The sequence below is a fragment of the Triturus cristatus genome, chromosome 6, assembly GCF_964204655.1.
Source record: "Triturus cristatus chromosome 6, aTriCri1.1, whole genome shotgun sequence".
NCBI classification, from domain to species: Eukaryota; Metazoa; Chordata; class Amphibia; order Caudata; family Salamandridae; genus Triturus; species Triturus cristatus.
Genome location: NC_140589.1, coordinates 1,206,530,579 through 1,206,553,882, shown reverse-complemented (window position 1 = coordinate 1,206,553,882; position 23,304 = coordinate 1,206,530,579). Strand labels below are relative to the sequence as shown.

Genomic DNA, 23,304 nt, shown 5'->3' with positions numbered 1-23,304 from the left:
CCCAACTTACCTCTCGAAGTGGTGGTGGCACCTGAAGAATCCTCGTCCCCGAGCTTGCAGTCTTTTTCTAAACCGGAGATTTCCCATTGAAATCAATTGAGCGCCCGAAGGCTCAAAAGCACCCTGCACCCAGCCGCCCGAGTGGCCCTGGCAGTGCAACCTCTACACCTATCTACTTCCCCACTTGCCCTGAGTAAGTGACCAGGAGCCCAGCTCCCACAGCCGCGTGGCTTGCTAGTCAGCAGCCACCAACCAAGGGCCCCCTATCCCTCATAGGATAACATTGGGCCTAACTCTCTCTGCACCCGGCTGCCCTAGTGCCGCTGAGGGTGAACTAACTGTACTTACCTGACCCTGGGGGACCCCTGAGTCCATGCCCAGAACCTCAACTCTGCCAGTCGAGAACTTACCTTTAAACCGATAACTCTATTTTCTTCCTAGGATAACATTGACTGGCTTTTTCCTGAAATTTGTTCTAAGTGTGGACTTTTCAAATCTTAAAATATTCACCAAAAATCAGCCGAGTAACGAAAACGAAAATACTCACCTGCTCTTAGGTGAGCTCCCAGTGCTGGATCTTGGTGCTCAGCACTGACTCTAAAAAATACTTACAACTGTACTTACCAGTAACCTAATCTTCTCCCGTAGGAAATCATTGACTGTTTTTCTGTGAAATTTCTTCTAAGTGTCAATTTCTGCAATCTTTAAATATTCTTCAAAAATCGTATAATATCTGAAAACATAATTACTTACCTGTTTTGGATAAAGGTCCCAGTACTGAGTCTAGGCACCCAGTACTGGATTACAAAAGTAACGAGAACCTACTGTACCTGTAACTTGCATTTCCTTCCATAGGTAATCATTGACTGTTTTCTCTGAAATATTTTCTGTGTCAACTTTTGAAATAGCTAAATATTGGTTAAAAATCATCACAGTAATTAAGTCGTCTTTTATCACTTGATTCTAAGTACTGACCCAGGACTGAATCTAGGATCCAGTCCTGGAATTCCAAAAGTAATCCTAAAAGTAATCTGTTGCAAATAACTTGAAACTTCCATTGAATTCAATGCATTATTTTGTTTAAAATAGTGTTGCCTATTGCAATCACTTGTAACTGTTTACAAAAGTCAATTGCCTATTGCAAAAGTATTTATATAAAGCATCTCATTCTGAGAAAGTATATTTTAATACCTATTGTTGGTTCTAAAATAAAACAAGCATATATATTTTTTATATATAAACCATTGGCCTAGAGTTCAGTTATTGAGTGTGTGAGACCATTTGCTGACTGAGTGTGTACAACAAATGCTTTACACTGTCCTCTGATGTTGCCTTACTGCTCGACCAAGCTACCACTTTTGAGAGTAAGGTTATATCTAACTTTAGCCTCTGCCAAACCCTTGGGGACTGTGGACTCTGTACACCCTGTACCTATTAAGGAACAGTATATACAGAGTCACTTTCTCACATTGGTGGATCAGCTGTGGGATACAAACTTGCATTTGTTGGACTACTTGGTTACCATCTGATCACACGACAGAACTCTTAAAACTGCCTTTAGAATTCTGATTGGTATTTTCCAAAATTACTAAAAGTCTTGCTAGGGCCCTGCTTAAGTCCCATTAGAATTTTAGAAACATAAGTCACTATAGTCAGGGTAGAGGATTAGAACTGTCAGGTTAGAATGACTCAAACAAACCCAGCTATTAGTGAAAATAATAACATGGACCTGGTGGAGGAGCTCGATCTTACACCTTACTTACACTTGTCTTTCAGGGAACTGAGGTCCCTGTGCAAACTTAAAAACTTAACAACGGGCCTGCATCCAACCAAACTAGGGCTCCAGGAGCTCTTGGCTGAGTATGCCAAGGACCACCCATCTGAACATGGTGATGGCCAGTCAGATGAAGAAGGGGAAGAAGAGGAGGAGGTTAATAACCCCCCCCATACTATCCCCTAGGGAGGAGAGGGCACCCATACCCTTCAATCCAAGAATTAGCATCTGGGCACCTAGAGATCACACTGCATATATATTTTTTATATATAAACCATTGGCCTAGAGATTAGTTATTGAGTGTGTGAGACCTTTTGCTGACTGAGTGTGTACAACAAATGCTTTACACTGTCCTCTGATGTTGCCTTACTGCTCGACCAAGCTACCACTTTAGAGAATAAGGTTATATCTAACTTTAGCCTCTGCCAAAACCTTGGGGACTGTGGACTCTGTACACCCAGCACCTATTAAGGAACAGTATATACAGAGCCACTTTCTCACACACGGGCTCCGGGTTGGGAGGCTCCGGAGCATTTACGGAGGAAGGGCTGGACTGGCTGATGGAGATGGGGTTGACAGATCTCTGGCGTTCCCTACTCCTCCAAACAGCTGACAACTCAGTTTTCTCACATGCCCCATAGGATATATGACCGCCTAGACTACTTTCTGGGAACTCGAGAGGTCTCACTCAGATCACTCTGCCTTAATCTTGGAACTCAAACATCCATCCTGGGGGGATTCTAAGTATAGATGGCGGTTCAGAGAGACTAAACTACAAAGACCAGCAGTGGTCACACAAATTCAGTGGGCGATCCATGATTACTTACAGTTTAACGACACCCCAGACGCTTCTACCTTTACTATATGGGATGCTTTAAAACAGTTATACGGGGGGTAATCTTAGCAATAGCGGCAGAAGAAAACCGACAACGTAAGGCTAAGCGAAGAGAACTGCCAGAGCAGGTCAGAGAGGTAGAGCAACTGCACCAACGACTCGGGGCTCTGAGAATATGGCGTCAGCTGGACACTGTGCAAAAGCAGTTGGCCAGCTTGGATTTAGACAGGGCAGAATACTCACTCCTCAGACTAAAATATTCCTTTTATGTTAACAGTAATAAGTGTGGTAGGTTGCTCGTGGCTAGGCTCGGCTCCCAGAGGCAGCAAGCCAGAGTAGACGCTCTTCCTAATGGTGTTAATGAAGAGATAAATGACGATGGCCAAATAGCAGCATGTTTCAGAGATTTTCATGCATCGCTGTATACCGAGCAAGTTGCCGCCTCTGATGCCCCCTCGCACTATTTACGGCAGGTGGCAACAACCCATCTGACTGAATCCCAAGCAGCCTCTTTAGAAGCACCCATCCGTATTTAAGAGATCATCTCCGCTATCTCCAGGCAGAAGGGCCTAAAATCCCCAGTGCCCGATGGTTTCTCAGCAGGATTCTATAAAGATTTTTGCTCTGACCTAGCTCCAGTCCTCACCCGACTTTTTAATGACATTGCATCCTCGGGCCTCCTCCCTCCCACAATGGGAAGTGATGTCATTTGGGATGTCATCAGTGATTTCATCAGTGATGTCACTGACCATGTCATGAATGATGCAATATGTGACATCATCAGCAGTGCATTGCGGGCGCGCAAGTTATGGTTAGTAGAACTAACTATAACGGAGGAATTTCTATGGTTTTGTACGAGTGAAATGTCCAGCTAACAATAACACCCCTGAAACCTATTGTTTTTTCTGTGAATTTCTAAGGCTTTTTAAATGCTAATTTCTAACTATAACGTCTCTGAAACCTATGGTTTTTTCAGTGAATTTCAAAGATTTTTTAAATGCTAATTTCTAACTATAACGTCTCTGAAACCTATGTTTTTTTCAGTGAATTTCAAAGCTTTTTTAAATGCTAATTTTTAAGTGCAATAGTAGTTATATCTATTTTTTTGTACTGATTTTCTACAGTTTTTTAACTGTTTATTTATAAATATTTTATTCATTAAATAACATTATATTTTTCAGAAAATTGCAACAAAATTTTTTTTAAAAAATTACAACTGAAATATTGTTTAATTGTTTTGTTTTATTTTTTATTTTAATATATTTATATTATTTTCTTTTTTGATTTTGATTTTTCCAAATTTTTTTCGGAGTCGCGCACCCAAAGTGTACACTTCACTGTGGGTGCGCGGATTCTAGCCGCCATTTTAGAAACGTTGTGAAGGATCCGCGTACGGCGTACGACGGCTGCGTGTTTTTCAGTTACATCATATACATTTAATATTACGTGATGTGCGCGATTGGTATGCGACCAGTCCGCGACTCCTGTTCGCGACACATGCGCATTACGGTACGCGACGCTTGCGCGGTGGCGGGTCCTGCGTGACGTCATATATGTGCTGGGGCGCACTGGGTGCGCGACTCCCGCAAAAAAAATGCATGTTCTAAAATGATATGTATGTGTGTTTAATATACATATTAGGGCAAGGGACTATCTAAGATATTCATAAAAATAATATATTTGTACTTTTCATAAACTTATATTATTTTTAAATATATTTTCGCGAAGTCGCGTCGGGTGCCTGCTTCGTGAGTGCTGAGTGCTCGGATCCCATGTGACCTAAAAAAAAAAGATTTAATTGGTTCATAATATTTCCCACTGTAACTATTGAAGGACCCCACCCATTTTAATGATTCTTGTTGGAGCATCTTTAGAGAGACATCTCTTTTCCTACAAGAACCCTTTTTGCTTGTTTTTTTTGGTGTTTTTCAAAAAATATCAAACAAAATGGCATCATCTGGACAGCAGCAGGAGGAAGTATCTTCTGAAGAAGAATTCTTGCAGGAGGCACCATGTCCACAGAGGCCGGAATCTGTCGTGTGGAAATTCTTCACTTTTCCACCTGGAGAGAAGAAAGTAAATGCGAGAAAGGTGACATGCAAAATTTGTGACCGGGTCCTGTCAAGAGGCAGTGAAAAATAATACTCTTGTGGCACTGCTTCTATGTACAAGCATTTCCGGACCACACATCCTCTCAATCTTGCTCGGGAGGAAATGAGGCGAGCTGCTTTGAACCCCTCACCTGCTGTGGCAAGTATATCTGGAGCGTCCTCCAGAATATCTGCAATGGACATTAGGCCAGAATTCGCCTTTCTCGAGCAACACTGCGTGAAGTGTAAGAAGCTGATATGCTTCGGTGAGCAGTCGGTGGATGCAGTTTGTGCTGCACAACGCAAACATCATTGTTCATTTTTTTGTTTTTTTATTTTTGGAATGATAAGTAATTCCAAAATGTTTCCTGTTTTATTTGTTCTTTTTTTTGTTCATTTTTTGAAAAAAACAAAAAAAATACTAAATTGTTCAAAAAAATAAAAAAAAATACAAAAGAAAAAAGAAGAAGAAAAAAGTTCTTATCAGAACTACTTTATCTGGTTAAAGAAAGAACTATAATTGAAAGGTAATGTGTGAAAGTTTGGTTGAATAAATGTATACAGCATGATTGACTGAAAGAATGCATTAGTAGTGTATGGTGAATTTATAGGTGAAGATTTATGAGGAAGTACTGCAGCGTGACACTGCAAACTCTTTAGCTGCACTGCACTGTGGCACTTCCGAAGCACAGGGATGTGACATATGTAAATGTATATGTTGCAACTCTGTGCTTCCCTCTGCACTGCTGCACAAACTGCAGCCATGTAGTGACACAGGCACCCTTGCACCATGGTGCAAGGATGTCTGTGTCATGTGGAGATTGTTTTTGTGCAGGAAGGAAGACCTTCCTGCACAAAAACAATCAGTAAAGGCATTTTCCTCTTTCAATGTATGCTGTGGAATGCAGCATGCATTGAACGAGGAAAAAATGAGGAGAAATGAAAACAATTCTCCTCATTGCGCCTTGCTACACCAACTCTAGGATGGCGCAGCATTCACACACATGTCCAGATTTACGATTTCTCATAAATCTGGAGATGTGTCTTGTTCGATGGGTGTTGTGTGGGAACACCCACAGCAACACCTATGGGACACCCCTTCAACGCAAAGTTCTGTGTATGAAGGGGTCGTATTTTTAAGGAGAGGAAAAACCACGCAGGGTGGCTTTTCCTCTCCTTGTAAATATGGAGGAGTGCCTGGCGCCACCACTACGTTACAAAAAGTGACGTACTGGGGCCGCAGGGTGCTTGTAAATATGCCCCATAAGTGCTTAGGTATTGGCAGACTGATACAATAAGAACATAGTGCTGGGTAGGTGATTGAAGAATTGCATGAGACTGACAGGAGGTATCCTACGCTGCATGGGTACTACTTCAGTATTTAATGGAGTGGACCAATAGTATGTATCCGCTTAGAGATTTGTAGGGATTATGCTCAGAATATTTTTTTGTACTTGTGTTGGTGCCTAGGTCATTTTATAAGAATACCACTAGTAACTGGAATGATGACAGTGCTGCAAACAGAGTGAACACTTAATTTATAAGTGCTTACGTATTGGTGGAGTAATAGGATGAGTAGATAGTGGTAGATAAGTGATTAAAGAAGTGCACGGGACAGACTGGACGATCCCTACACTGCATGAGTACTAACTGGGTATTTAGAAGAGTGTATCAATAGTATGTAGCTAGTTAGAGGTCTGCTTGGATAGTGCACAACATATTATAGATGTACTTGTGTTAGTAGCTAGGCCATTCCATAAGTTCATGACTACTAACTAGATTACAGTTTTACAAACAGAGTGTATAGTGAATTTATAAGTGCTTAGGTGTTGGTGGAGTAATAGGATACGTAGATAGAGCTGGATGGGTGATTGGAGAAATGCATGGGACAGACAGGAGGATTCCTACACTGCATAGGAACTAACTGGGTATTTAGAAGAGCGTATCAATAGTTTGTAGCTGGTTAGAGGTGTGCATGCATAGTGTACAAAATATTGTACCTGCACTTGTGTTTTTGAACACGCCATTCCTTAAGTATACGACTAATAACTGGAGTAATTTCAGTTTTGCAAAGAAAGTGCATGCTGAATTTATAAGTGCTTAGGTATTGGTGGAGTGATAGGATACGTATATAGTACTGGATGGGTGAATGGAGAAATGCATGGGACAGACAGATGGATTCCTAGACTGCATAGGTACTAACTGGGTATTTAGAAGAGCGTATCAATAGTATGTAGCTGGTTAGAGGTCTGCATGCATAGTGTACAAAATATTGTATCTGCACTTGTGTTAGTGGCTAGGCCATTCCTTAAGTATATGACTAATAACTGGAGTAATTTCAGTGCTGCAAAGAGAGTGCATGCTAAATTTATTAGTGCTTAGGTATTGGCAGGGTGATAGGATACGTAGATAGTGCTGGATGGTTGAATGGAGAAGTGCATGGGACAGACAAAAGGATTCCTAGACTGCATAGGTACTAACTGAGTATTTGAAAGACTGTATCAAAGCTATGTAGCTGATTAGAGGCCTGCATGCGTAGTGCACAAAATATTGTAGCTGTACTAGTATTGGTGTGTCTATGGTTTCGAGAATAGTAGTCTGTATTTTAGGGTGTGAGGAGGTGCATCAGATGATCACGTAGATGATGTCATCAGTGATGTTATTTGAGATGTCGTCAGTGATGTCATCAGTGATGTCACTGACCATGTCATGAGTGATATAATATGTGACGTCATCAGCAGTGCATTACTTTAATCCAAAAAGCTGGCGGCCATATTGGCCTGGTCACGATGTGAAAATTCAGGAATTGATACAATAAAGAAAAGGAAACAAGTGTTAATATGCACACAATGTCATTTCAGCATATCTTGCCCCATGACTGCCATACCTGTATGTTTGTCAACGTGACTTATTCATAATAAACATACTTAGAATTGCAAACATCAACATAAACAATGGACTACACATTACTTTAAAGTGAAAGGCTATCGGCCATATTAATCTGGGCACGTTGCGTTTTATAATGGTTCTTACACGAAAGAAAAGGAAAAAAAGGGGTGTTAATATACACACACTATCCCTAAATAAAGTTCTAGCGATTATTGTTCCATTCCATTCACAGCTCATTAGAGATGTCATGAGTGATGTAACTGACCATGTCATAAATGATGTAATGTCTGAGGTCATTAGCAGTACATTGCGGGGGTGTAAGTTATAGTTAGCTCAGGTAACTATAACTGCTGAATTTCACTGGTTGTGTATGAGTGAAATCTGAGTCTAACTATACCGTCCCTGTAATCTTTGTTTTTTTCAGCAAATTTCTATTTTTTTTAAGGTTAAGTAAGATGCATATCACAATGGATGGTGGGGGGTTGGAAGCAGGGCCTGGCATTGTGCTGCCCCCACCCAAGCTTGCTGCTCCTGCCTTCCCTCCTCCTAGCCATCCATTGTCCAAGTCCATGTCCCTGCTCCCTTATTACAGCCCTGTGTGGCCGTTGTTCTGCCACTGGCCTTCCCGCCTTCTCTGAACAGTTAACTTCAACTTGCTGCCCCATCCACCTCCTCCCTATCCTCTGTTGTCTGAATCCATGGACTAGCCTCCTCCCTCCTGCCATGCATGGTCTGATGTGCTGCCACTGCCCTCCATTTAGCATGATGTACCAGTCCACTCCTCCTGCCCTCCATTGCCCAATTCTATGCCCCATCATTGACCTCCTGCTTAGCCTCTGTGCTTAGCTTGCTGCCCCTATTCCCCTTCCCCCTGCCCTCCGACGTATTTGTGCATGCCCCTGCTCCATCCTTTTTGCCCACCATGTTCCATGGACCTGCCACTCCTATCTACTCTGAGTGTTCTGTTGAGCTGCCACTCCCCTCCCACCTGCCTAGCATTGTCAGATAACTGTAACCTGTCCCTGCCACCTCCACCCTGCCTGTCCACATTCCATGCCCCTATCCCCTTCCTCCTGTCCTCCATGGTCCATTTTACTGCCACACCCTTTTTCCCTCCCTGGTCTGTTGTGCTGCAACTGCTTCTCTTGCCTGCCCCGCGTGGTCTGTTGTGAGGCCCCTTCCCCTGAACTCTTTTGTCTGTGCCCAGTTCCTGACCCTTCCTTCTATCCTCCATGGTCCTTGGTGCATGCCCCTGCACCCTCCTTCTTGCCCATCATAGCCATTGTGCTGCCACTAACCCTCCCGCTTGCCATGCATGGTCTTCTGTGCTGCCACGGCCCCTCCCACCTTCCCTGTGTGGTCAGCTAGCTGCCCCTGAACCCCTCCCACCTTCCCTCCATGGTCTGTGTGTATGCCATCATAGTCTCACTGTTGCTCTCCATGGTGTGTCTTGCTTCTAGTGCCCATCCTGCCTGACCTCCATGGTCATCTTGCTGCTCCTGCCCTGCCCCCTTGCCCCCAGCCCTCTGTTTCCATGTGCAGACCCATATTCCCTCCCTCCTGGCTTGTCTTTCCATTGTAATGCCCCTGATCCGTCCCTCTTACCCTTTATGGTCTGTTATGCTGCAGCTTTCTCTCCTGTCTGTCCATTATGGTCAGCTAGCTACCATTGCCTCTTTCCCCTCTGTTCTCTGTTGTCCATGTGCATGGTACTGTCCCCTCCCTATTGCTTTCTATGGATTGTTGTGCTGCACTCCCGTCCCGCATGCCCTGTGTGGTGTATTGTGCTGCTGCAAAACCTGATGCCTGCCCTGTAGGGTCAGTTTGGTGCACCTCTACATGTCCCTCCTGTCCTCTGTTATCCGAGGCCATGTCCCTACCCCAATTCCTCCTGCGTTCCATGATCCAATATTCCATACTTGCGAACATTTTGAATTTGGTAAGAGGGAGATTTTGAAAAAAAACTAGGCTATTGATTTTCCCCTTTGAGTTACATCGAAAAACAGGAGATTGTAGACAGGAGACAGATCAAATAAAGCCCATTTGAGCCTAAAAACATTGGACGTTTCCTGGCTGAATCGTGTCTGTTGACATGAATGGTTGGACTACCACTGCCTCTTCCTTCTACCCACAATGGTCTATTATATTGCCACAGCCTCTCTTGCCAGTCCTGTATTGTTGGTTTGTTGCCCCTGCCCCCCTTTCCACTGCCCTCCATAGTCTGTTGTGCTGCCACTGCCCTTCCTGACTGCCCAGTGTGGTCAAATTGTTGCCTCTGCACCCTCCTAGCTGCCTTCAATTTTCAGAGTCTGTGCCCCTGGCCTCTGCCTCTCAACAGTATCCTAATGAACAACTAGATTGGTAACGCTCTATATTTATGACAAAAGTGTGGAACGCCTGACGTCATCTTGATGTTATCAAAACTGTAATACCTAGAGCATTTCCTTTAGAAATTACATATATGAGAGGGTCTTATTTGCATCAAAATGATGGTTAGTGCTCTAAAAAACTAAAATGAGGACATATTTTCTGAGTTTTCAAATAGCGACAAAGCACTTTTAAATGATTTGTTATCTTTATGTTTTTTTATCCAGTTGACCACTTGATTAAATGTTGCACTTAGGGGAGAGGATGTGGTGTTACTTCCAGAGCTGCAGGCCTTGCAACTGGGGAACCAGGTTGGAGTTTCTGCTTCAGCTCGACATTCTGTGATTCTGGTCAAATCACTTAATCTTCCCATGTCTACAACCAAAATGAATTTGTTTTTGTGTGATGTAACCAATGCTCATGTAAAGCACTCCATTACCTGACAAGTCTGCACTATATAAAACTGCAAAAACACAAAAAATAAACAGTGTTTTGCACACTTCTGTCATTGGGCTACATGTGGGCTACATATGGGTGATATCTGTGCTACATTTGGGCTCTTTTGTCTCTGGTGGCCATCTTGGGAGATTTATTTGTTATGAAGTTTCCTAATTTCCTAATTTCCTGCAGTCTCCTTAGTAGGATGTGCTTTCAGTTTTTTACTTTGATTCCATCAAGAAGGTATTCAGATATGTCACACATTTGCCATAAATTCTGAATGTTAGCACTCTAGTTGCTCATTAGATCACTGTAGTAAAGCTACTGCTCACCACGGAAGTCTACTGCTGGTATTAAAAGAGCATGTTTCAGTCTGCATGTCAGAATTTTTTAATGACATAGAAGAGGATTTGAGAAGTCACTCAAAATGTGCCCTAATTTTTCTTTCTTCAGCACTAATCATAATTTCTATGGCCAAATGAACCCCCTCATTGTGTTCCTTTTTAAATTAAATGTTTTAAGTGTTACCAGTTTATTCCAATCAAGATGGCTTCAGGTGTGCCATACTTTTGTCATAAGTAAGACAGTAAGCGCTCTAGTTGTTCTTAAGAACACTCTGGGACATTCTGTCATTGGGCTATACTTGGGCTACATCTGGGTGATATTTGTGCTACATTTGGGCTCTTTTGTCTCTGGTGGCCATCTTGGGAGACTTATTTGTTATGAAGTTTCCTAATTTCCTCATTTACTGCAGTCTCGTCAGAAGGAAATACTTTCAGTTTTTTACTTTGGTTTCATCAAGAAGGCATTCAGATGTGTCACACCTTTGCCATCAATTCTGAATGTTAGCACTCTAGTTGCTCATTAGATCACTGTAGTAAAGCTACTGCTCACCAGGGAAGTCTGCTGCTGGTATTGAAAGTGCATGTTTCAGTCTGCATGTCAGAATATTTTAATGAAATAGAAGAGGATTTGAGAAGTCACTCAAAATGTGCCCTCATATTTCTTTCTGCAGCACTAATCATACTTTCTATGGCAAAATGAACCCCCTCATTTTGTTCCTTTTTAAATTAAATGTTTTTAGAGTTACCACTTTATTCCAATCAAGATGGCTTCAGGTGTGCAATACGTTTGTCATAAGTAAGACTGTTAGCGCTCTAGTTGTTCTTTAAAACACTCTGGGAAGCTGCAGTAGAACACAAAGGAATCAACTGACAGTCTCTGCCCTTGTTGGATGTACATGTTTTACTGAGAATGTCAGACTTCATTCTCACATGACTGAGAAAGATAATGTGAATTTACACAAAATATGCTCTTAGTTTAGCTTATAGATCACCTTCCAAACCTCTGTGGGAAAAGCATGCGAAAATTGTTTTCTCTCAAACATGAGTCATGATATCCCAGCAGAAGGCTTTTTCACATGGTAAAATCACATTAGAACATACCACAATTCCTAAAATTAGTATGGTACTGATTCAGCGCAAAACCCCTGGCAACGGGGAAACAACCCGTACCGGTATCCTCCCTGCGTCACAGACCTAACGTCACACTAGCTCATTCACACATGCAGTCATTGTTGGGGCCCATAACACCAACACTCACATGTTACTTCCACACTGGTCTGCACACACAGGAGGGATGAGTAATTGAAGCGCCGGACATATGAGGGGAACACCTTATAACCTATAGGGAAGGAAAATCATTTACAAAATATACATTTACGCCCTTTCACCTACAGGTCCTTAATCCTAAAACATCAAGGCACTCCTCCCACTTCGGTCAATGGACCAAATTAGTTGGATTGGTTGATGGTGATTTAGAACCAGCTAAAACACATTTTAAGACTTCGGAATCTATTTCTTAAAAAACTCACAACTCATAATTTCTTGTTAATCAATAATTGTTTATCAAAATCTCATAATGATTTAAATTTGCATTTGTCTCGTCAAGTTTAGAAAGTTTTATATCAAAATGTATGTAAATCGCAGAACATCATATTTACCTAATCTGGCTATTTGGAGTCCTCTAATTCATTGGCTCTGCATAATTTTGTCGTAAATCATCCGAAAGCAGGCCAAAGCTCAAAGTTCTTTGCTCAGCACGTTACAGTCCCAAAGATCAGCAAAGGACCAGAGACGTGCAAGCCTCTATCATTGCCCGTAGATTTAGGAAAAATTCGCAGTCATCAGATGATCGGGCAGCATCCGGACCCTCAAAGATTCAGGAGAACGCACCAAACGTAGCAAGGCAACGCAAAGCGACGTGACCCAAAAGTTAGAGCGAAGCGACCAGAGCGATAGATTTTCCTCTCTATTCTACTACTTCTTTTATAATACAATGAAGTAAAGAAGATACAATTTAATATTTTAGGACAGTCATGATTGGCTGGTAGAGATTGTCTGATGTAAGTTTTAGGTTCTCAGTTCAGTTCGAGGGGTGAGGTCATGAGTTACTCCAAAAGTCGGCTTGTTCCGGTTTATTGTAGGGTTGATTGTTCTCTTGTTCCGGCAGACTTCCCGTTCTACATCCTTGACCAGGGAAATGCGGTACAGAGGTCGCTACGAGGTTTAGGAGATTTCTTGCGCATGCGCAGCTCACTCAGCGCCTCATGGAACAGTGGCCACTTCGTCGTGTGGAGTTAGCGGCCATCTTTGATTTAGGCCCAAATGCCAACTTAAGCGAAACAAACACAAAAGAGTAATTAATACATAGAAATAATGAATCTAATGTTAACCCCTTACTAATCCCTCTATGTGCTTGTATTTACCTAGCATATAGCAACATTTAAATCCATTATATTCACTTTTTCGGTCCTCCTCTTGGGCAACATTACAAAAGCAACATATATCATGCAGTATTCTATTACCATATATACTATTGTTAATATGCGTACAAATTTTAGTCATAAAAGATTATTTAGCCATGCAAATTGCAAATCCCACGTGTAATTTGAATATTAACAATGTTGGTTAATATACATGCAAACTCGTTTAATAATATTAGAGTTAATAGATTATGTAATTAGTATTTTCATGTAGAATAGAGGAGGTAAACACAATTTTGCTCTACCCGCTCCATCAGTACCATCAACAAATGATTTATAATGCAACTAAAGTCTTAAAACCTTCTATTAACTGCAATGCTTTTTAATGAGGTGCTATCATGTATATTGGTCCCAAGATGGCTGCCAACACTTCTTGGATGAAGTGCTGACAGCCAATCAGATCTCACGATGAGATGTGTGGTTAGGCTCCGCCCAGATATATATGTGATTTTACTTTTGATTTTCTCAGGAACTACTGGACGGATTTACACCATTTGACCAAAATGCACGACTCTGAACCAAGGGCTACCTTTTTGCCAAATTTGGTGTAATTACGATCAGCAGTTCGGGGTGTAGCTGCGACTAAAGGTTCCTATGGAAAAATTGCATGGGGAAAACATGTTTTGGGACACCCCTTTTTCTCATCCTCCGCTTGACGAATCACCCTGAGACTTTCAGGATAGGAGCGGACCGGAGATGGGCAAAAGTTTTGAAAATTTCGCGAAGATTCGTCAACCGGCGCCAAAGTTATTGGGAATAGAATGGTGCGGATTTCCTATGGAAAATAGGTCCTAACTATAACTACCTACTGGAGACCGCCAGTAGGTAATATATACAGCTAAAACACTTACCTGTGCCAGACTTGCTTGGTTCTAAGAAACAAAATAACTAAAAGAACATTTTTATACAAACAAAATTGGTCTGAGTTCAGTCTTTGAGTGTGATTTTGTTGATTGAGTGTGTACAACAAATGCTTAACACTCCCTCTCTGATAAAGCCTTACTGCTCGCCCACACTACCACAAATAGAGAGTAAGGTGCTATCTACTTTTACCTCTGCCTACCTTTGGGGTTCCACTTGACTCTGTACACACTATACCTCATTTTGGTATGGCATATGCAGACCCAGCTTCCTACAAAATGCGCAAATCTATTTCTAAAGGTATTGTCAACTATTGTATTTATTTCATGCTGTATTTTGTGTTTTCAGTTTCCTGTTTTTGAATGCCCCATCTGCCATCTCCAGGAATCTACGAACTGATTAATTTAAGCCAATTTCAAAATGTTAAGGGTGAGTATCAATTTGTTGTTCAGAGTACAAAGGTGCTTTATTGTTGAAAGAGAAGGGTCAGTGTTCCCTCTGGTTCTCTGGTAAATTATCCGCATGTTTGCCCTGGTTTGGTGGCAATCCTAATTGGTACTTGATTGATGGAGGCATGGCTGTTAGTCTGTTCTTGTTAAGTTTATGGCTGACATGGCCTCTTTTTCTGTTTTGCATTTGTTATCATTTGACGGATTTATGGGGCTCCAAAATACAAAGCTAGCTATTTGAAGCAGAATGTGTTTCACCTACTCAATGGCATGATGCATATTTATCTCACATTCTCATTGGAAGCAATGGGGACACTGTCTAGCTCTTCATGCCTTGGTATTTTATAGCCGAGATATTGAGGCAGAGGTAGAAGCATTTTCTGGATATGCCAAGCAGATGACTTTGGTTTTGCTACTGGAGGCATTTGCACAATAATGCATAACACTCTGACAAGAAACTAGTCTTAGCTCACCAAACACATACTTAGTACCATGAAACAATCACCAACTGAATTCAGGACTTTCTTGTGTGTTTTGTTAAAGACAAATTACAGTGCAGTGCAGTGCAGCACACATTTTGTTTCACTTGGTGGCTGTTTTCTTTTTGGCTCCTCCATGAATGTCTCTCAGGATCTGGTAGCTTCTCTATGACAGGGAAGAGTTTGTCTGCATGCGCAGGGTTGATGTGCAGTTACTAATGATTTGTGGTCTGGCAGGGCCTTTGCTTCTCTGAAATTTGAGGGTTTGCTTTCTGCTTGGCCTTGTTGCTTGTTAATGGCAGTTGGCATTTTGGGGTCTAACTTGGCCCTTGTGTCTTCTTTACATCGCACATTGTTCAGGGTTGGGCAGGCTAGGTGAGGCCAGCCTTACATCGCAGTATAGTTCCTATGAGAGCCTTGAGTTTAATCTGAAGACTAACTGAGAGCAAGTACTGGTTGCAGAGAATAGGTGCTACCTCCTGAAAGCAAACAATGAGGTGCAGAAATATAAGCTTCTGGTATTTATTTATTTATTTGAAAGGTTTTATATAGCGCTAGCTACACCCGAGGGTATCAGAGCACTTTACAATGACAATGAGAAATAGATTTGGACACAACAATATCAATAATTAAAGCAATTAAACACACTGATATATAAAAATAAAGGAAGAAATGAATATTACATATTTTGTGGGTTGCGTAGATTGTAGACAGAAAACAAAATGAGAGGACCAGAATGAAGTTATAGGTAGTAAAATGACAAAATGCCTGGGGGGACATATTGCACATAGTAAGGAGGGGGGGTATGGTGAGCGGAGATCAGGGGAGTGATTACCCCAATAATTTATTGAGAAGGTGAATTTTAAGGTTTCTTTTGAAGCTGTCGTAGGAGGGGTTGCAGCGGAGGACTTTGGGAAGGGCGTTCCAAATGGTTGGGGCCTTGCCGGAGAAGGAGCGGGATTTCGCAGCGTTTTTTTTTTAGAAGAGGGGGTATGAGCAGAAGAGTGTTGGAGCTTCTCAGCGTGCGGGCACTGCCAGCTCTTTTGAGTTTGGTTGAGAGGTAGGTTGGAGCATTCTGGTAGAGGGCTTTGTGCGTGATACATGCAATTTTGTAGGAGGATCTGCCTTCGATGGGGAGCCATTTGAGGGTCTTGAGGGCAGGGGAGATGCGGTCGAGGCGGTTGCAGTTGGTTGTCAGTCTTACTGCAAGGTTGAGGACGGCTTTGATGGGGGCAAGGTGGATTTTGGGAGTACCGGAGAGAAGGGCATTCCCGTAGTCAATTTTGGATAGGACCAGCGATTGGACAATTAGTTTGAAGTCATCAGCTGGAATGAAGGGTTTGATTTTTTTGAGATGTTGGAGTGTGAAAAGTGCACTTTTTGCTGAGTTCTTTATATGGGAGTTGAGTGTGAGTTTATTGGTGATGGTGATACCCAGTGATTTGACAGATCCGGCAAGGGAGAAAGAACAGTTAAGGGCATTAAGGTCAGCGATCCATGATTGGATGGGGAGAGGGTTGTTTTTGGGGGAGAAGAGGATGATCTCAGTTTTGTTAGGATTTAATTTAAGATGGTTATTATGGAACCAGGATTGGATCTTGGTAAGTGTAGTGTTAAGGTGAAGGATATCTGCGTGGGACTTAATTTTATAGTACAGTTGTGTGTCGTCAGCGTATAGGTGATAGTTGATATTTGCTTGTTTGAGTATGATGGTCAGGGGTTCCATAAAGAGGTTGAAAAGGGCGGGGGAGAGGATGGATCCTTGAGGAACACCTGGGGAGACAGGGGTTGGCCTGGAGAGGCTGTTTTGAATTTTGATTTGTTGGGTTCTATGTTGGAAGTAGGATGTGAACCAGGAAAGGACCGTGCTATTAATGCCGAAACGTTCTTTGAGTGCATTGAGTAGGGTAGGGTGGTAGACTGTGTCAAATGCTGCGGTGAGGTCAAGGAGGATGAGGAGGTAGCTCTCGCCCTTGTCCAGGGCTAAGTGAATATCGTCGACTATGTTGAGCTGTGCTGTTTCAGTGCTGCATCCTTTGCGGAAGCCCGATTGAAGGGGGTCGAGAAGGTTAAATGTGTCAATGTGTTTGTCCAGTTGGCGGAGGGCGCATTTTTCGAGGACTTTGGAGAGGAGGGGGAGGTTGGAGATGGGGCGTAGATTGGTAGGGTCATTGGGGTCAGCTTTAGGATTTTTGGGGATGGGGGTGATTTGTCCGAGTTGTAGGGAAATGGGGACATTTCCTGTAGAGAAAGAGGTGTTAATGATGTTGGTCCAGTAGGGAATGATGACGTGTTTGAGATCTTGGACAAGTGCGGAGGGGAGGGGGTCTTTAGTGTTGGAGGAGGGTTTGAGTTTCGTTAGGATGTTGAAGACTTCCTGTTCATAGACGGGGTGGAAGTTATGCCATGTGGCATTATTTTTGAGCGGTAGGATGTTGGGAAGGCTTTCTGGAGGGGTGTCCGAAGGGATGAGGAGTGAGTGAGTCAGCGTTGGGTTCAAGGGGAGAGGTGAATAAGGTGTAGTGTCCAGGGGGTGTTGAGAATTGGGCGAGGGTTGGGGGTGGCGGAAAGCACGGTCTATCCCAGCGATTTTTTCACTGAAAAAGTTCGCGATTTCTTCACATTTGTCAGTGGAGGCCATAGGGTTAGGGAGTGCAGGTGAGGTTTGATTTCTAATAATATTGAACAGTTCTCTAGGTCTGTTTATGGCACGGGAGAGTCGATGACGAAAGAAAGATGCTTTTTCCGAAAAAAATTGTTTTTTGTAGGAGGATCTTGCATTTCTGAGGAGAGCAAGATGGGATGGGGAAGGGTGTTGTCTCCATGTTCTTTCAGCTAGTCTCAGAGAGCGTCTTTCTTTATTAAGGTCAAGGGTGAACCAAGATTTAGAGGGGACATTTTTTAGCGTTTTTGTTTTCAGGGGGGCAAGATGGTCTAGAACCTCAGTGACAGTTTTGTTAAAGTGCTCAGTGAGTTCGTTAGCATTAGAGGAGGGGGCAGTGAGACTTAGTTGGGATTGGAGTTTAAATTCCAGAGTGCCGGGAGGGATTTGCCTAAGATTTCTGGTCACAGTTGTAGTCTTATTTTTTTGTATCGGGGCCGGAGGGGCAGGAGGGAAGATCGAGAACAGGATAAGGTGGTGGTCAGACCAATCGATGGGGATGATGTTGGATAAGGATGTCAGATCAGGGTTGGAGATGATGGCGTCAAGCGTTGCTCCTTTGGCGTGGGTGGGGGAGTGGCAGAACTGTTTGAGGTCACTGATCTCAAGAAGGTTGTTGAGAAGGACAATTGGAGGGTCGTCGGGCTCATTCCAGTGGAGGTTAAGATCTCCAAGGAACAGATCATTGGAGTTGGAGAGTAGCGATTTGGTAAGAAGGTTGGATAGTTCTTCGGCAAAAGGAAGGGATTCGCCAGGAGGGTGGTAAATGTTATGGAGTCGGATTGGGGGGGAATTTTTAATTTTAAGTTCGGCTCCTAGGTATTCAAAGGTTGTGTAGTCAGTGTTGGGAATAGAGGAGAGTTGAAGTTCTTCTTTGTAAATATTTGCTAAACCTCCCCCTATTTTTTCAGTTCTGTCTTTTCTGATAATAGAGTAGCCAGGGGGGGGCAGGAGGTCAAGGATGGGTGTGGAGTGGTCGTTGAGCCATGTTTCAGTAAGAAAGGCAATATCAGCATCCTCGTTGAGGATGATTTCAGAGATTTCGGTCGCATATCGGACAGCCGAGCGGCAATTAAGGAGCATGCAGGAAAGGGGTTTAGGATTTGTATTAGGGGCGGGGAGAAGTTGAATGTTGGTGAGTTGGGGGGGGTCTAGGGGCGCTCGGAGCCTCAGGAATTCTGCTAGTCCCCAGGATAACTGGGATCTTGGAGTGGGTGGGGGAGGGGTCAGTAGGAGGGAGATGGTTAAGGTAGGTGTTGCAGAGAGGCGATGTTGTCCAATGTTTAGGATATGGGTGTTTTCTGTTGCTAGTATTAGGCGCATAGGGCCAAGTGGGGCGGGATATGGGTTTGTGGAAGTTGATCCCAATGAGATCCTTTCTGAGAAGGGTGAGTTCAGTGGTTAGGTTGGAGAGATTGTGGATTAAATTGCGAAGTGTCTGACAGAGGTCTGGTAGGAAGGAAGTGGAGGAGACTGGGATGGAGGAGTGGTTAGGGATGTAATGTGGAGTAGGGGGGGATGTTAGCAGTTTGTAGTGGTCGTATTGCTAGAGGGCGATACAGCAGGTGGTTTTGTGTTAGGAAGGGGGTTGGGAGAGGTTGGGGGAAAGGAGGAGTGAGTGTGCTGGTGTTGGCATGGAGGGCTGGGAATTGCATGTGATGGCTTGGCGGGAGTGGGGGGGAGAGGGGGAGTGGAGGGGGTAGAGTATGGGGGGTGAGGGGGGATGCAGTAGTGGTAAAAAGGGTGGAAGTGAAGTTTGTGAGGGGAGGGGTGGGCATCTGAGGAGTAATGGTTGTCAAGGGACTGGAAAGAGGGGTACAGGGGAGGTTACAGGGTGTTAGAGTGGGTCGGACATTGGAAGGCAGGGGGATTCGGGGGAGTGTATTGTGGGGGTGAGAGGGGGTTAGATCCAGAGAGGAGGGTAGGATAGGCGTTAGAGCGAGGGCTTTGTCACTGAGGTTGGGAGTAGCATGGGGGTGGGGGGTTGGTCTCAGGGGGCGGAGGGGAGTTGTGAGGGGGTCTGGAAGGGGGTTGGTGAGGTGATGGGGGATCGGATTGTGACGGGGGATGGTTCAAGAGAGGGTGACTGAGTAGGAGATGTTGAACTAGGACTGTCATTAGGGAGAGGGTTGAGGGTAGGGGCGGTTTGGGGGGTAGATAGTAACAGCTGGTCGGTAAGAGTGCTAAAGATGAGTTCAAAAATTGTGAGGTGCTGTTCGGAGGCTTGAATCAGGATGTTTCCAGTTTTGTAGATGGAAATGGTTAGTTCACCAGGGAAAAGAGAGGTCGGGGAAGTGGCGAGTTTGTGACCATGGGGGATTTTAATCGAGCTAGATACTGGGAGGTGTTGTAAAAGGGTGCTCTTCCATTTGGAGGGACGTTTGGTGTAGAAAATGTAGTTGGTTTTAATGGGGGAAGTGAGGCTGTGGTAGTTGTCTTCAATAAGGGTTTCAGGATTTCGGATTAGGAGCTTACGTTTGAGGTTCTTTTTGGCATTTTTTGAAAGGTTGGTAGGGTATGGAATTGTCCAAGAGTTGGGTCCATGTTTGGAGAGTGCAGGGAGCTTGTCAGTTAGAGCTTGAGAGGAGCGTGGAGTATGGGTGGGATTGGGGAGGGGCATGGTGGAGAGGTTTGGCTGGGGGGGGAAGTGGCGGCGTACAAGGAGAGGTGGGTGATGATAGGGGGGGAGAACAGGGGGAAGGGTATTTGGGTAAGAGCGATGAGGGGGTGGGTGTAGGAGGGGCGGGCGGGGGTTCGTTTTTTTGAGACCCTGCTGCCGATCCGGAGGGGGAGAAGAAGATGCAGGTGGGTGGGGTTGAAGGGTGGTAGTGAGCGGAGGGCAGGGGGGAGATTAAGGGGGCAGAAAGAGGTCTATGTTGGTGACCGAGCAGGGGTTCAGTGCTAGTAAGGAAGGGGGTTAGCGGGTTGGGGTAAGGGTTGGGGTGAGGTGAGCAGGAGGGTAAGGGAGAGGTAAGAATCCGAGTTTGGGCGGGTAGTGGTGATTCTCCTAGGGTGAGGAGGGGGAGGACTTTGAATAGCAGAGAGGGGAGTAGAATGGATCAGGAGATGAGTGGTAATACAGTAGAGAGAAACAACAACAGTAATGATGAATATAGGATAGGATGGTAGTTTAGATCAATGAAAGACACTGCAATGTCATACTATTTGCAGATTCTTACCTGTACGAGTGCTAATTAATAACAATGTATGAACATTAATTCTATGTATGACAAGGTAACCACTTTTCTCTCTAATGTTTCAGAGATGGTGCTGTTTTTCCCAATGTGGTTCCCGCATGGTCCAGGATGGAAGTAAGATCAATCTTTTTTTCTTCATTGGAATTAGTTCAAACTTCATTGAGTTTTGATAAGCTATGAATAGATATTCAAGCCTGTAATCCATTGGTGATGACCAATAAAAACAATGAGATCAGGGAGTAAACGTTTAATCAAACATTACAATTACAATGCCTAGTGCAAAAGAAACTTTCACTGGCACTAAATGCCAGTGGTTAGCATAACTAAGACACCTTCTTAGGTAGATAAACCCCCCCTCTCCCTCAAAAAATGATGTAGAAACATCCAACATAAGGCATCTAGTTAAAAGAAACTGAAGATCAATAAACACAATTACAGTTTGAAACATGGAACCTCTGCACACTCTTTGAAGAGAAGGAAATTAATTGGCACCAAACATTATGGAACATCTTTTCTCTGGCCCAAGGTATAGGAAACTTACCATAACCGGTAACCTATGTCAAGTGATTCAAACCACTCTCAAAAGGAATCTCCTGTAATCTTCACCTGTCCAAAAGGATTCTTCTCCCTGTCAGGTGACAGTCAAAGGCATTCTCTTGATAAGTTTTCCTAGGATTCCATGCAGGTAGGTTTGGAACTCCCTGACCCGGTATGATTTTTTACGCAGGAAACTTGTGACAAAAGTCCACTGAGAGGTATTTTCGGATTTGGATGTTGCTCACCAGCACAGTGCTAGAATCTGTTGGGTGATGACTGTTTCAATGACCCGGCCATGACACTGGTTTGTGAAGCTGATTAATGCTTATGGGATGAATCCCAGTGGAGGGAGTGCATACAATCTTATCCTATGTATATATGTACAGTCTTTCATGATTGGGTCTCCTCATTCCTCTGATTGTATGTGTGATTATTCATTGCTTACATAAGTGGTGATGAACCTCTCAATGTGGGTCTATATAAAGCCCTTAAGGCTGTAGGATGGTCAACAACGTTTACTGGTAGTTGGAGCTGCTGTCTCCTTTTCTCATCTCTCCCCTCTGTACTGTTCTCTCATTCTACCCACTCGCAAAGGAGAAACCATTGTAGAGCCAATGTATGTGCCTCAGTTCAAATCACAAATTTTAAGACAGCCTTAAAGTTCCTTTGTGTTAACCTTCTGTAGCCCAAACTGGTTCCAGTGGGTTAGCCTATGTCCATCATCAAAGTTGTATACTTGGTGAGACCAAAAGCAAGATAACTTGAATGCCACCCTTTAAGCAGTAGGGAACTCTAGAGCTGAGGTGAATACTTTGTTTCTGCTGCAACATGAAGACGAGAAGGAGAAAGACTCCCTGGAATGTAGAAAATATGACTTGCTTCAGCCCAGAGTTCAAATCGAGCTGCACAGTACACCACAGTAAGAATCCTTGTTCAATAGTCACTACTGAGGCTTGAGGTCTCCAACCACTGCCTAGCTTTAGCAAGATTGTGACGAGTAAGCATTGAGAAAGATAGAGAGTAGAGATGCATTAAGGTGAACCACTAGTTGTCAGTGTGGATACTACTTCCATTGTCTGTGTGTACCCCTTCAAGGCACCAATTCTGTGCATGAGGGCTGTGACAATCTGATGGTGGTGCTGACGGCCCGTGCTGTGCATTGGTGCCGATGAGCATCCAACCTGAGCTTATGCCTGCTTCACCAAGCCGGGGTTCTCCAGCTGCAAGTCTGATGAGTTTGAAGACTCTGCCTGGTGCCATCCCTCATGTAAAACCAGAAGTGCAAGAAACTGTGTCTCATGGGCCATGATATCCATCTGAAATTTCCTATCTGTCCTTGTATCCAGAGACCTTCAGAAGGCACTGCCATTTCTGAAGCAGCATAACCCTCGTCTGCCACCTGCAAACTGATCTGTGTACCTTCTCTGCCTTTAGGAGCTTTGGCTTCAAAAGTAGAATCCTCAAAAGATGGGACCTAGTAATTCAATGAGCTTGCATTAGAATATGGGTTCTCTGGCACCGGAGGCAATAGTACTACTTGTCAAACATTTTCACAGGCCCAAAAGATCTGTACCAACATGGAGATGAACCTTAGATAAGCATTCTACAGTGCGTTCAAACCCTGAAGCCTACAGTGTCTTTAAATAAGGCGGATAAAGGGAATATTCTGGGAACATATTTATCAAGATACCAGATAACCACAACCCCTCCAACATGATGCATTTTGTAAGATTTCCCTCTTGGCCAGCCTGTCTGTGTTAAGGTATCAAAATGTCAGAACTTATCAGGAATATATGCTCTACTCAGTTACCAGCTACATGGCTGGAGCTGTTGAAAGTCTCATTCTTCTATGATATTGGAAATTATTTCTTTACCTTAAGCACTTTCTACCAGGTTGTTGGA

General features: G+C 43.5%; 1 protein-coding gene across 1 annotated transcript in view; it reads left to right on the top strand.

Moving 5' to 3' along the window:
- Positions 1 to 23,304, top strand: part of LOC146821169 (maestro heat-like repeat-containing protein family member 1) — a 170,423-nt gene that overhangs the window by 94,712 nt on the left and 52,407 nt on the right. The window lies entirely within an intron of this gene.